The sequence below is a fragment of the Chrysochloris asiatica genome, unplaced genomic scaffold (genome assembly GCF_000296735.1).
Source record: "Chrysochloris asiatica unplaced genomic scaffold, ChrAsi1.0 scaffold00137, whole genome shotgun sequence".
NCBI lineage: Eukaryota > Metazoa > Chordata > Mammalia > Afrosoricida > Chrysochloridae > Chrysochloris > Chrysochloris asiatica.
In genome coordinates this window covers 5,961,839-5,977,468 of record NW_006408655.1, presented here as the reverse complement: position 1 = coordinate 5,977,468, position 15,630 = coordinate 5,961,839, and positions in this window count along the sequence as shown.

Genomic DNA, 15,630 nt, shown 5'->3' with positions numbered 1-15,630 from the left:
ATAGAAAGGACACTGGTTCATAGAAAGTAAAAGTAAACTATCACTTAGCTTGATTTACTTGCAGGTTAAACTAGCATTTAAAAAAATTCTTTAAGCATCATAATAGTTATTCTGTGTTCAATGATACATTTTAATGTCAGTAACAGTTTAATCTCCAAGACCTTAATGATTATTTAAATGTTTAGTATGAACATATTATTACAACAAAATTGCATTAAGAAGTGAATTACTTTGTACAACTCACTTCTAATCATAAATGGATCATCTATCATTCAAATTAGCCTTGGACCTTCGTACTTTCTAAGTCTTTCTTAACTAATCAGAGAGAGTGCTAGATACCAGATCTTTAGTTTCCTTTTCAATCAATCAATAATCAAACGTTGAGTGCCTACAGTGGGCCTGTGCTGGATGAGCAACATGGATAATCTACAATTCCATCACTCAAGGAGTTTATAATTTCGTTTATATTCAGCATGGCAGATGGCTTATCTTTTAGTCCATAAGCTCACACAAAGGTCCCTTTACTCAAAACACATCAATTCTTGGATGATATCTGAAGTCTTGAAATATTTCAAAAAAGTAAATTGATTTAAACTGTTATTTTATACCAGCTACTGGTGAAATCCTATGATATAGGTAAGAATTCTGAACAAGATTGGAGATAGGGGCAGAATGAGAAAGACAGACAACTGAGAAAACAATTTTAAATGGTCTTTGCAGTATATTCCAATATTTTAATAAAATGCTATAACTCTCAAGAAAAAATCTTAAGTACTCTTTATCGGTTGGAATCACAAGGTCAGCAGTTCAAAGTCACCAGTTGCTCCTTAGAAACCCTATATTGGGTTGCTGTGGGTCAGAACTGACTCAATGGCACTTAACAACAACAACAATCCTTTAAAAATATAGATGCCAAAGTATGACCCCCAAGCAATAGTAATTTTGAGCTGCTCTGTTATTTTTCCATTGTACTCGTATGAATGAATAAAAATTCGTTTCAAATCCAACAATTTCTTGTTTTAATGTTATAAATGTTAATCTACCTTGCAACATATAGCATATGTTATATAACAATGTGGAGTTCCTGGGTGGTACACACAGTTGAGGTTAGTAGTTTGCACCCACCCAGAGGCATCTCAGAAGAAAAGTCTATAGCAATCTGAAAAGTCAACCACTGGAAGTCCTTTGTAGCATGGCTCTACTCTGATATGAATGGGGTTTACATGAGTTGGAATCAACTGACAGTAGCTTTTTAAAATGTTAAACTCATATTAGTGTATTTTTGTGAAATTTTGAGAAGAAGTGAATTTTCTTTAACTGCTATGTTGTTGTTGTTAAGTGCCATCGAGTTGGTTCCGACCCATAGCGACCCTGTACAGGGTTTCCTAGGCTGTAAATCTTTACGGGAGCAGAAAGCCTCATCTTTCTCCCACGGAGCAACTGGTAGTTTTGAACTGCTGACCTTGTGGTTCGCAGCCCGATTCGTAACCACTACACTACCAGAGATACAAATTCCCAAACTGTGACAAATCTTAGTTAGAAATGAGAACGACTTTTATATCATACTTGGGAAAATGATGCTGGGACATTGAGCTTTTCTTAGAGTTACTGATCATGTATGTGTTATCTGGACAAGGGGAAAGAGAAAATACACTAAATCCCGTGATTTTATCATGAAACAGCTCCTTTGTGGAATTGTTTTAATGTGATTAAGAGCAAGGACTGGAGTCAGAATGCCTTGTAGATGGCTCTGTTTCTGCCACTTACTACTTTTGGAAGCTCCTGTTTCTTTTAAAAGGTGGAGAGTAATAGTATCCATCTCATAGTGTTATTGTGGTGGAGTTTAAATGAGATAATATGTATACATAAAAAAACACACACACGCCTTTTTTAGTACAGTGCCTGGTACATAGTAAGTACTCAATAAATGATAGTTACTTTATGATAGAATTTAAAAATACTTTAAAAATTATTTTTATAGTGTGTTATGTGTTAAACTGGTATAGATTATGTGCTGATATAATTTGCACAGTGTTTATATCCTTATATAAAAACTGCACAACATGTAAACACAGAAAAACTAACAAACATAGCAAGCATGTGTGTGTATGAAAGAGACAGAGAGAAAAATTTCCCCTTATTTAATAGCCACTGTTGGCATCTTGATAGTCATCCTTTGAGATCTCTTAATGTGTATGTTCCCCCCTCAAAGAGTATCATTCTGCCCACCATGTTTTTATCTGCTTTACATGTACTGCAGCTCTAGCATCTGTCACTAAGCAGCTCTGGTAGCATGGTGGGTCATGAGTTGAACTGCTAACCGCAAGGTCAGCAGTTTGAATCCACCGACCACTCCTCAGGAGAAAGATGAATCTTTCTGCTCCCATAAAGATTTACAAGCTCAGAAATCCTTTACAAGGTCTCCAATGATTGGGAACTGACTCAGTGGCACACTGCCACCATGATTGTTTTATAATAATAAATATATATTTGTAAAAGTATGTACTCATTTTACCTGAAGTTTAAACAATCTATAAGTCACTTTTGCTTGACTTTTTAAAGTTAAATGATGGGAACTTTAATGCAAATGGGAGATAACAAAGCATTGGAACACTCCTCAGGAATCCAAGCTGTCACAGAGCAAACCTCCAAACCTCTTGATGTCATCTTTAGTCAGCTTATCTGCAGCAATATAATTGAATTTCCCATTTTCAGCAGAAATGTTGAAAAGTTAAAGAAAGACAAAATGGAAGGTCTATAAAGGTCAGGCATGAGTATTTTCCAAATAGCGAAATCTATTGCATATATGGCTAGAATTTTATGAAGGTCACATATGTGTCATAGGGTCCTAGGAATATGGGGTAGAAAGAGAGGTTGAAATTCTATGTGCTTATAGCTTGGTGGTTAAAAAACAATTTTCTATAGAGTTAACTCCTATTCTTGGTGACTCCATCTGTGTTAAAGTAGAAAAACACCATAAGGTTTTTCATGGCTTATTTTTCAGAAGCTGATTACCAGGCCTTTTTTGTAAGGTGCCTTTGGGTAGACTGGAATCCTTTATTTTTCATTTAGTAGCTGAGCATATTAACGGTTTGAAGCACTCAGGACTCTAGCTTGGTGGCTACTTTTCTCAAATGAGAGGAAAGCTCTGAGTCTCTGCACCTTTCCATTCTCTGGTAACCAGAAAGTCTAGGAGTAAGTGTGGTCTGTATTTCTGTCTCATTCTTTACCCAGTAGGTTCCAGCCATCTCTGGGAAAGGTGACCTCCCCATGCCCTGGGATTCTTGTTAGTAGTCAGAACAAGAGGGATGGGGTGAAAAGTTTGGGTGTTACCAGTCACAGCTTTTTAGTTTGAACAAAACAAAACAAAACAAAATGCCCATGCCCTAAAGAGAACTGGTCTTTACTTCCTCTTGGTTCCACCTTTTTCTCTGATGGGACAAGTGAGGGACAATCTGAATAATGCCATGTTATGCTCACCTGGAATAATGTTACTTAACAATGTTAAAAACAAAACAAAACAAAACAAAAAAACCCAAAGCAATATTAGACTTTACAGAAGAGTTTCTTAAAATATTATTTATTGTAGAAAATCTAGAACGAAAAATACAAACCTCTGTTAATATTTTTTTACATACCAATCCAACAGTTTCTTTGCACATTTATTTAGATAAAATTAACAAAAATGAGAGCAAGCATGTTTTTATTACATACTTATTCTGTTAACAAAATATCAGAAACATCTTTTCATGTCATTAAATGCTCCTTAACATTAGGTTTTTACCCTTTCACTTTAATTTTTAGAGGGTACTCGGTTACAACATGGCTGTTTTGTTTTATTTGAGCCTTAGTACTTATTTTTATTGGATGGACTGCAGAGGCAGCAGCAGGGGCTCAGGTTTCTTTTTTATATCATAAAGGCTCTTTTCTCCATCCATTTCTGCGTAGTCAATTCCATTCATTTAGTTTCATTCCTATTACTCAGACTGAAGAACACTTATTTGTTCTGGTACCTACTGCTAATAGGCACATTTTGTGCTGCACATGTTTGTAAAATGTTGGTAATGAGCAGGCTCCACACTTCCCTTGTTTGATGAGTCACTGTAAATTAGGGGAAAACCACCTTCCAGATCTTTCAGGGAGATGTCAGCCCCTTTGCTGAGCAACAAGCCAGCGCAGTAGCATAGATTACCTCTGATTTCGTCTTGCTATTAGACAGTTTTTGCTGCAGTATTTAAAATAGGAAAACATCTTTTGAGAGCTTGAACGTATTGTCTTGTGAAAAATGAATATTATGATCCAAGAGATATGAAAAACTTGTGGTCATTTGAATTGCTCGCTTAGCTTTCATTAGGGCTGGCCTTCTTTTCCTAGCTCATAAAAAAAACTTTCCCAGCAATTATTTTCTCCTTATGGGAGGCTAATTTCTCCCATACCTTTCGGACCCTCACATGGGCCTCATTACCAGGAGCTTAAACCATTTTACCAACCTCACATGCAATGACCACAGTATATTAAGAAACTGAATTTGTTAATGCAAAACAAAACATACTGTATGTCTGTCAACTACTTAAACGGCATTTGTCCTTGATGCTGCTCTGTTGATGTTTTCCAGGCACTTGGTTTTTATGAAATTCATCTCTGGGCCTGGCTGACTTTGGCTCATTGAGTTTTCCTGGGCCCTTCTCATTCTTTCTCCTCCTTTTGTTCTGCTGTGTTTGTTCTGTGGATCCTGTTTTCCAGATCCTTTCAACACTTTCCTATGACCTTTTGGTGTTGTTTAAACTCCCCCTAGACTCAACTCTTCTCTTCCCCTTATATTATTCTACATTTTTTTTTTCGTTCTTCACTTTTCGTCTCTGTCCTCTTCTCTTTCTCACGAAGATTCATTCATTTGCACTGTGCTTGCTTTCTTTTCCAAGCTGCCCAGGCCCCTGGTTCTGAGAGCAGCGCTGGAGGATCAGCAGTTAGGACATTAGGAGAAGGTAGTGCTATCCCTGCTCGGGGGCCCCAGCATCATCATGCTTGCTTGGAGGCCCTCAGAATAACTGATGCCCTCCCTTCCCTGCCCTATTCTCAGACCCAGATTCTGTGCTAACTGCTTTCTGTCTCCCGCAAATGAATACTGTGCTATTAGCAATTGAAATGCGGCTCATCCAAATTGAGAGGTGCTATCAGAGTCCTGGTGTGGCGCTGTGGGTTGATGCGCCAGACTGCAAAGCCGTTTGAACTGCAAGGTTGGCAGTTCAAGTTCACCAGCTGCTCCTTGGAAACCCTATACAGGGTTGCTATGGGTTGGAATCGACTCGAAGGCACTTCACAACAACAACAACATCATCATCAGAGTCAAGGAGCTCTGGTAGTGTAGTGGTTACGAAACAGGCTGTGAACCGCAAGGTCAACAGTTTGAAACTACCAGCTATTCTGTGGGAGATAGATGAGGCTTTCTGCTCCCGTAAAAATTTACAGCCTCGGAAACCCTGTACAGGGTCGTTATGAGTCAGAACAGACTCCAAGGCACATAACCACCAACCACTATCAGAGTAAATGCATACTGAGGGAAAAAAAGGTTGTGAAATGATTGTGTTAATTTAAAAAATATTGGTCACACATTGAAATAATATTTCAGATGAATTGGATGGAATAAAATATATTTTAAAAATATTTTCATTTGTGGCTACTTTTTAAAATGCAACTATGAAACAATAAAAATTCTATTTGTAGCTCTAACAATAATTCTGTTAGACGACACAGATACAGATCTTTGGATTTTCTGGGTCAGAACTTGTAGTTTTCAGTTGCCATGTGCTCAGAACTTTCTTTTCAGACGGTAAGGATTTCCTTGTCCTTACTTTGGGTTCTGAGAAATGGAAATAGATGGCTTAAAGACATGAATGTACATACATACTTTTACTAATGTATTCTAACATTAATGAAAAAGGAAAAACAAAACAAAACAATCCAGCAGCTACATCTTGTCTATGGTCAGATTTTGGTCTATAATACTTCCCATTTTATTAAAAATTTGTTTTATTTATTGAGAATTAAAGTAAATGAAGGTTTATAGAACAGATCATCTATTTTACAATTCAACAAATTATATGCTTTGTTTCATCGTGATTGAAATCCCCTCAATAAAACATCATTTAGCCAACGTCTTCCCTATGTTTCTTGTTTCCATTCCTCCTTCTGAATTTTGTCCTTAGGTAAATGCTGGCCTTTTGGTCTCAAATGGTTGATCATTCTATGGTGTGAGTACCTTACTAGTGTTGTCCTGCTGCTGTTGTTAAGTACCATAGAGTCGGTTCCGACTCATAGCGACCCTGCACAGGGTTTCCGAGGCTGTAAATCTTTACGGGAGCAGAACCACTGGTAGTTTCAAACTGCCGACCTTGAGGTTAGCAGCCCGATTCGTAACCACTACGCTACCAGAGTGTTGTCCTATTACTTGCCTGAAAATGAACGACATTTTCAGTTCCAGACTTGAAGGATGATGATCAAGGACCACAGTTTTGGGGTTCTACAAGTCTTTATCTGACCAGTAAACCTGGTCTTTTTTTATTTATTATTTTGAAGTTTGTTCCGTATTTTCTCCCACTCTATCCTTCTAATGCTATCCCTTTCAGAAAAGTTGGCTGTGGTAGCTAGGCACCATCTAGTTCAGCTGGTTGGTGTTGTGGAGACTAATGTTCCTATGGTCCATTAGTCCATTGGACTAATTGTTTTCAAATGTCTTCAATTTTCACCACTCTTCTTTCATCCACACTCGGAGAGACCAATAGTTGCACCTTCATGGTGGTGTGCCATCAAGACAGTTCCAACTTGTGAAAACCCTATATAGGGTTTCCTAAGCTGTAAATCTTTATGGGAGAAGAAAGTCTCATCTTTTTCCATGGAGCAGTTGGTGGATTCAAACTCCTGCCCTTTCGGTTAGCAGCTCAACACATAACCCACTCCACCGCCAGAGCTTTTAAGATCCTAGTCATTACTCACCAAAGTAGGATGTAGAACGTTGTCTTTGTGGACTATGTTATTCAATTGACCATGGTTTCCCCCAAGACTATGGTCCTGAGCCCTTATGCCCAGCAAATCATTCCCTCAAGGTGTTTGGCAATGTCTCAGACATTTTCATAACTTTGTCCTCTGTATGCTCCACCACATTCATGGATAAGTGCTGTTGAGTCCATTCCAACTCATAGTGACCCACTATAGGGTTTCTGAGGAGTGTCTGGTGGGTTTGACCTGCTGAGTTTGTGGCAACCAGTCCAGTGCTTATCCTATAGTGCCACATCAGGACCCCCATGTACAAATTTCTTCTGCCAAACCTTTATATATTTGTGGACATACTCCTTTCTTCCCTCCCTCACCTGTTCAACCTGTGTATCTATCATGTATCTACCCATAGATCATTATTGTGTTGTTGTTGTTAAGTGCCATAGAGTCTGTTCCGATTCATAGTGACTCTGTATATAGGGTTTCTGAGGAACAGCTGGTGGTTTTGAACTACCAGCCTTGTGGTTTGAAGTCCAATGCTAATCCGACAGTGCCACACCAGGAGTCCATATCATTATTGCACGACTGTGTATATAACAGGAGTCCTGGTGTAGTGCTGTAGGATCAGCACTGGACTGCTCACTGCAAGGTTAGTGGTTCAAACCAATCACTTGCTCCTTGAAAACCCTATACAAAGTTGCTATGAGTTGGAACTAACTCAACAGCACTTAACAACCACAATGTATATAACAAGGAATCCTGGTAGCGTAGTGGGTTATGATTTGGGTTGCAAACTGCAAAGTCAGCAGTTTGAATCTACCAGCCGTTCCATGGGAGAAAGATGAGACTTTCTGCTCCTGTAAAGATTTATAGCCTTGACGCTCATACAGGGTGGCTATGAGTTGGAAGCTACACCACTGCATGCATATAGTAGTATTTACCTCAGTTGTCGTTAGCTCTTGTGTTCCTCTTGGTATTGTACCCTGCCTTCATTGTTCTTTTGCCAATTTTCCTCTTGTACATTGCCTTTCCTGTCACCCAAGTTAATCCATGTCTACACTCTAGCCAGTGAATGACTTCCCCTTCCATCCCATCCCTGGTAATCATCAAAAAATATTTCTTTTAGTGTGAAAACCTTTTCCTGGCTTTTCATAATAGTGACATCATACAATATCTATCCTTTTGTGATTGATTAATTTTACTCAGGACTTCTAGTGTGGCATTGTAGGATCAGCATTGGACTTGCAGAGCACAAGGTTGGCAATTCAAACCCACCAGCTGCTCCTTGGAAATTCTATAGTGGGTAGCTGTGAGTCAGAATTGACTTGATAGCACTTAGCAACCACAGTAACAAATTTTACTAAGCGTAATATTGTCCAGGTTCATCCATGTTATGAGGTGTTTCATTGTGTGTACATACCAAAGTTGTTTATACATTCTTCCACTGATGGTCATTTAGGTGGTCATTTAGGTGGTCTCCATATTTTTGCTATTGTGAACAGTGCTGTAATGAACATGAGTGTGTGTACATCTATTCATGTCACAGCTCTTATTTCTCTATGAAGATTCAAATTTTTGAATGAGCTTAGCTCTTCCCCCATTTTTGTTCTTGAGCTTCCCCTAATATTCTGGATTGCTCAGGCTTACCAAGACTGCAGCTTGAACTGAAGGACAGCTCTCTGTGTCCCCTGTGATCCCCCTGGGTCCCCTCTTAACTTTCCCTCCAAAGCTGCTTAAAACTGACTCTAGGATAACCAAGAGGTGGGCTAATGACCCAGAAATGTGAAAAGAAGAACTGAGTCAATCAACATATTTTTATTTGAAATCTGAACTGGTAATTGAAAAATAAGAAGACCATTATTTGTGAGAGGTGAAGAATGAAGAGATGCCATGTGTGGTCATGGCCAGACAAAGATGTAAGGAAGAAATTACAAGCAGAGTCTGAGAATAAGGAAACTTATCTATGGAGAAGTATGTAAAACATACAGATGACGGTGAGAATCCACAATTTGGTAATGCCAGAGAGAAGCAGCTATGGGGAAATCAGCTGTATTATGCTAAGGACAGGTCAGTAAAGTGAAGACTCTTGAACTGATTCCATTACAGATCTGATATTTTGGCTTTTTGGTGGCCCGGCTTTGCCACCAAAGATTCCTTCTGTTTTGAAGGCAGGTCATTAAACTTTTCTTGGGTTCCTGTGTATGAGGAACATTATTATGAGCCTCTTCTTATCAGTGAGTGCTCAAGTGGATCTCTGTTTTTTTGCAACCGAAGAGTCTAAAGGAAATATTCCCTTCATTTTGAATGACTTTTAGAGGTAATGTTTTTCTTTCTTCTAAAATAGATTTTGAGTTTTAGTAACTTTTCAGTCCTTTTTCCTTCCTACCTACCTTTTTTCATTCTATATAGAATTTTAATCAAATAAGCACTAGACTGGAAATCACAAAGTGGACAGTTCAAGTTCACCAGTCTCTTGATGGGAGAAAGATGAGGTTTCTGCTCCCGCAAAGACATACAGCCTCAGAAACCATATACAGGGACGCTATGAATCAGGACCGACTCATGGCACTTAACAACAAAACCTCTAACCCTACTTTTGGTTTTTATTATCCAAAACAACCTTTCATTGACTACTCCTAAATCACATAACTTAATATTATTCTTTAAAATGATTTTTATTTGCTTTTGTAAATATCAAAAGAACAATCCCTTAATTTGGTAATGATTCTAATTGTAATTCTTGCCAAGCAAGTTGGAGATCTACTTTCCTTTGAAGCTCAAAAGTGATGCTGCTTAATGAGTCAGAGCTTTGGTATATAAACTATAAGTACTTACTAAGAGGAATTAAAAAACCCTATGTCTTTATTTTTTTCACTATTTTTATTGAACAAGAAGACATTTTCCTTGGTATAGTTTTTAACTGACATCATCTATGTGAACCACAGGTCGGCAGTTCAAACCAGCTGCTCCTTTGAAATACTATACAATGTTGCTATGAGTTGACACTTAACAACCTGCTTAGATCATAAATGCAAGATACAGTCTGAAAAACATATAACTTTACTTTCTCATGTGAGTATACTAAGTGAAGTATTTTTTAATAGACGTTTTATTTTTATAGCTTGATATTTATCAAATTTGGTAGGTGACTCAGACAACAGTCTTGAAAAACATAAGAAGGGTAATAATAACTATCATCATCCTTGTCACCTTCCATCAGATTTGTACTAAAATATACCAAGAAGTTTCATTTTATGGTTACATTGGGAGCTCCTGGATAATTCAGAATCATCTCTCCATTCTCAAGATCTTTAATGTACTCACTTCTGCAAAGTCCCTTTTGCCATGTTATTGCTGAGTCAATTCAAATTCATAGCGACCCCAAATAGGGTTTCTGAGGAATAACATGTGGGTTTGAATCTCTAACCCTGTGGGTTAGTGGTCTAGTGCTTATCCTACAGCAACACACCAGGACTTCATATAAGGCAGCATGTTTATAGATTTGGTGGTTAAGATATGGATGTATTTTGGGGTCTACTTTACACCCTCGGAAACCCTGTACAGGGTCGCTATGGGTCAGAACTGACTCAACGGCACTTAACAATAACAACAACATACTGTATGGAGCTCTGGTAGCGTAGTGGTTATGAATTGGGCTGTGAACCTCAAGGTTAGCAGTTTGAAACTACCAGCTGTTCCACAGGAGAAAGATGAGGCTTTCTGTTCCCATAAAGATTTACAGCCTTGGAAACCCTGTACAGGGTCTCTATGAGTCAGAACCGATTCCACAGCACATAACAACAACATATTGCTTGGAGTCCTGGTGTGGTGCTGTAGGATAAGTACTGGCCTGCAAACCCAAGTTTGGTGGTTCAATCCTACCAGCCACTCCTTGGAAACCCTACATAGGGTCACTGTGAGTTAGAATCGACTTGACTGCACTTAACAACAGTATATTGTTTACCAGGAATGGTCTGTCTTGTTCTTCATCCTCGAGACAGGGTCAGTCCCTAAAGGACCAAAGCAAAGAGTTGTACTCTTTCTTTTCAAACCCCAAAAGGCTTTAAGTCAAACTTGCAATTATGAGTTATTATCTACAAACACTTTTGGTAAATCAGAGGCTTGCTGGGTCTTATTTTGTCATTGTTTTTGTTTTTGATTTGTGACTTAAGAGACCCCATGTGTTGAAGAGTAGAACTGCCCCATAGGGTTTTCTTAGCTATGATCTTTATGGAAGCAGTTCACAGGTAGATTTCTTCCTCAGGGCTGGGTGGGTTTGAGCAGCAACCTTTTTGTCACCATTGGCATCACTGAGGGGACTTCAGTGGACTGTGTGTGTCATCAATGAAGATACATTTCATCATTATTTGAAGTCTGATGCTAAGTCATGATATGTCCTGTTGGCAGGGGACAGTAAAACAATCTAAATAATTTCCAGCATGTATGTAAAAGCAGATGGATACATAAAACAAGGGAAGTTATGGTAATTACCTCCTTACTTTGGAGATCCTTGTATTCTTGGAGTAGAGGACAGCAGGTAGTACCTGTTTCTCCTTGAACACGTTAGAAGTACAGTGACTACTTCCTTTAGGTAGTCTTTCCAGATTTCCCAGGCTGATGTAGAAGCTTTTCCTCTGTTCTTCCATGGTATCATGGGCACAGCTTTACTTCAGAACATTGATCACAGTGTATTGCAATTCTTTACTTACTTATCTGTCCCATTAAAATTCATTATAAGCAGAGATCACACCTAATTCCCCACTGTATCCCCTTATGCCTAACACCCTGTTGTTGTTGTTGTTAAGTGCTGTCCAGTTGGTTCTGACACATAGCAACCCTGTATAGTGATCCAAGTAGTGGCTGGCATATTTGAACTGCCGACCTTGCAGTTCAAACTGACCTTGTGGTTCAGTGCTTATCCTACTGTGCCACACCAAGAACATCCTGCCTACCAATAATTGTATATTGGACAAATAAATGAATGTAATTCTATTTCTATAATAACTTTGATTCTTGACACTTCCCTTAACATATTTATATTACATTTCTCATTGACTTACAGGAATATAACAGTAAATGAAATAATTTCCTCTAAAGTGCTTAAGATCTTTATAGAATTGCTTCATTAGACTTAGGCTCATATGCAGCTATCAAATGAAACTATGGACTAATATTTACCATTTTCCTTTAGTTTTACCTCCTAACATTGTTTGGGAAAACCTGCCTGCATGATGGTATGAGTTCCTGGTGTGGTGCTGTAGGATAAGCACTAGACTGCTAAACTCAAGGTCAATGGTTCAAAACCACCACCTGCTCCTCGGAAACCCTATACAGGGTTGCATGGGTCAGAACCAACTCAACAGCACTTAACAACAACAATTAAAGTATACACAATTTTACACAATGTCTGACAAATGGAAGGCACATAAAGCTATGTAGAATGAGAGAATAAGTCAGTTGGTTAATTAATAATAAGCGCTATGCATTATAGACCACACACTATTCTTCCAACAGTGTGCTTTTAAAAAAATAAACATTGTAATCTTGTATGTAAGTTTATTAGTTCCTTGTTGCTGAAACAATGTCTTAGTTACTTAGTGCTGCTGTAAGGAAAAAAAAAAACCAAGTGTATTTATTGCCTCTCAATTTGGAAGTCCTAATTCAGTGTGTCAAGGGTGTCAGCAGAACTATGGTGTCTGCTCTAGGTGAAGATCATCCTTTGTTTCTTTCTGCTTTTGGCAGCACTGGGCATTCCTCGGCTTGTGGACAAATCTTTTCATGGCATTTTCCCATGTGTATTTCTAGATCTGCTTTACCTTTTAAAAGACACCATTCAGAAGGGTTTGGATTTATCAGCCACCCTTTTCCACATGGCTTAATTAGCATAGATATGAAAGTCCCTATTTCCAAATAGGGCTACAGTCACAGGTACAGGGTTAGGTACAGGTACAACTTGTCATTTTGAAGGACAGATTCAATCCATATCAACAGAAAACATTTCTCTTCAATTAATCACCATCAATGTATTAGTCAGCTTTTACTTGAATTGTTATTGTTAAGTGCAGGTTCTAACCCATAGCAACTCTGTATTGGGTTTCTGAGGAGCAGCTGGTGAGCTTGAACCACCGACCTTGCAGTTCAAACGACTTTGCAGTCTAGCGCATTAACCCACAGTACCACACAAAAACCTTCAGATCTTAGTGACTTACCACAACAAATGCCTTCTTCCCCCCCTCCCCCTCCCCAATTTCCTTTGCTCATATTATGTGAGAAATGAGGCTGCTTTGATTCTACAAGGTCAGGAGGTTCAAGCTCGCCAGTCACTCCTTGGAAATCCTATCCAGGGTCCTTATGAGGAGGAACTGACTCTCTGGTACCTAACAACAACAACCCTAGGATACCTGGAGATACTTGAGTTTTTCTGTTTCTGTGCCCCTCACCCCTGCCACTAGGTTACAGAGTCTTGGTGTAGCACTGTAAGTAGGGTAAGCCTGGATTACTAACCATGAGGTTGGTAGTTCAAACCCACCAGCTGTTCCTCTGAAACCCTATACACGGTCGCTATGAATCAGAACTGACTCGATAGCACTTAAAAACAACAATCACCTTAGTGTACACTCTTCTCATGACTCAGAGCTGAATCTCATGTGCATGAAGGAATGAGAGTAAACTGTGCAAGCTCACTTCCAGCTTCTCTCCAATGTGGCTCCCATCATATCTGTTCACATTCTATTGACCAAAGGAACTCAGATGGCCAAGGTCTTCATCACTGTAGTTGGGAAGTACATTCTGCATATACAAAAATCCAGGGTGTGAGAGGACAACAACAACAATAATTCTAAACAAGCAGTACAATCCAGCACAATTTGTATCTGATACAGTCTTTTGTAACATTAATTTTTAAAGCTTTTTAATTTGGAGTTCAACTTAGGAAGCTTGAGTAATAAAGGTGATTTTAACGTCTTTAGTAGACTGTATGTAAAAACCCCTGAGGAAAAAGTAAAGTGACTTGGGAATTTTAACCAAAGAAAAAAATAAATTATATAAATTATAAATGTTCTTAGAATAATGATGGTAAGTTATTGTTTATATCTGTGGCTGTCTATGCCAGGAGAAAAGGATTTAGAGATATTGAAGTATAGTTACCATAAGGAATAATTTTTTGACCTACAAGTGAAAAATACAAGGAAAGGGCAAAAGGTCTTGCTACTGGATAATTAAATCATTTATCTGCTGGAAGGAGGAAGGCTAGACCAGATGACAGGTTACTGCCAATGTTCTGTTTACAGTACTTTGAATTTGGAAAGAAAGAAGTCCTTGTAAGACAGATGGCATTAAATTTCTTGTCACATCAGTAAAATGATATTAAAAATCTTAGAAGCTGGTTCTATGAAAAAAAAAAAAAGAAAATAATAAGAGAAACATATTAAGAGGAAACTATAACTGAGCATTCATTGTTTATTCTTGAGAGAATAAAACATCATAGTTAATTCCAGTTTTAATTTATTCATTTGCTTTATCCATATTTTCTATCAATACACATTTAATTAATTAATACCTACTATGTGCCCTCGGAAACCCTGTACAGGGTCGCTATGGGTCGGACCCGACTCGATGGCACTTAACAACAACAACAACATGTGCCAAGCATTGAGACATGTGCTGGTTTGCTAAGCAAGAATACAATTTATAGAGTTAAAAGATCTGATAGAATCAGTTATAAATATTTTATGCTTACCACTTAAAAATGAGAATAAGATTTTTAAAACTGTATTTTATTATCTACAGTATGGAAATCTAAATGAAAAAAAAATTACATCCTTCTTGGTAATCGTATAAATATTTTTTTTCCTCAGGCATTTCTAATTAGCTTTGAAGTGTTTTCAAATGACAATCTGTCCTCTTGTCAGCGTATCTATTATTTATTCGATTTTTCTGTGGGCTTGTGAGCACAGTAAGGCGTGGTTTAAAGGCTGTTGCATTTGGTGAATTTTTCTAAGGAAATTATCTCTTTTGAAAAGTCACACAGCACAGTATTGTCATGTGTGACATGTTTTTCAGTGCAGGCTTTTTAAGAGGTTAAGAAACCAAGTTTTCCTTTATGATGAAAGGCTGCATCTATCTATATATATTTTAAGACAGAAATAATGCCACACAGTTGCTGTGTGACATTTCTTGTTGTTAAGTGCCGTCGAGTCGATTCAGACCCATAGTGACCCTGTATAGGGTTTCCAAGGAACAGCTGGTGAGCTTGAACCACCAACCTTGTGGTTCAAATGACTGCAGTGTGACGCTTTAGCCCACAGTGCCAAAATTTGTGTGTTAGCAACAGCCTGAATTTACTCATTTGTTACAATCCGAGATGATTTTTATCCAGTGTTTACCATGAGCCAGACAGATCCAAGTGCTTTAGAACTGTTGCTTCATTTAATTCCACCAGTAGAAGGGTAGGGGTTGTTTTGAAACTCTTAACATACCTATTTTATAGATTAGAAAACGGAGAGATTAAATAAATTGCGCAATGTCATATGACTAGTAAATAGCAGAGTTGGGATTTGAACTGGGCAATGTAATTCTATTTTGGTGCCTCTCATAGAATGAGTCCAAAACCCAAGGATCCTATTAAAACGAAATAAC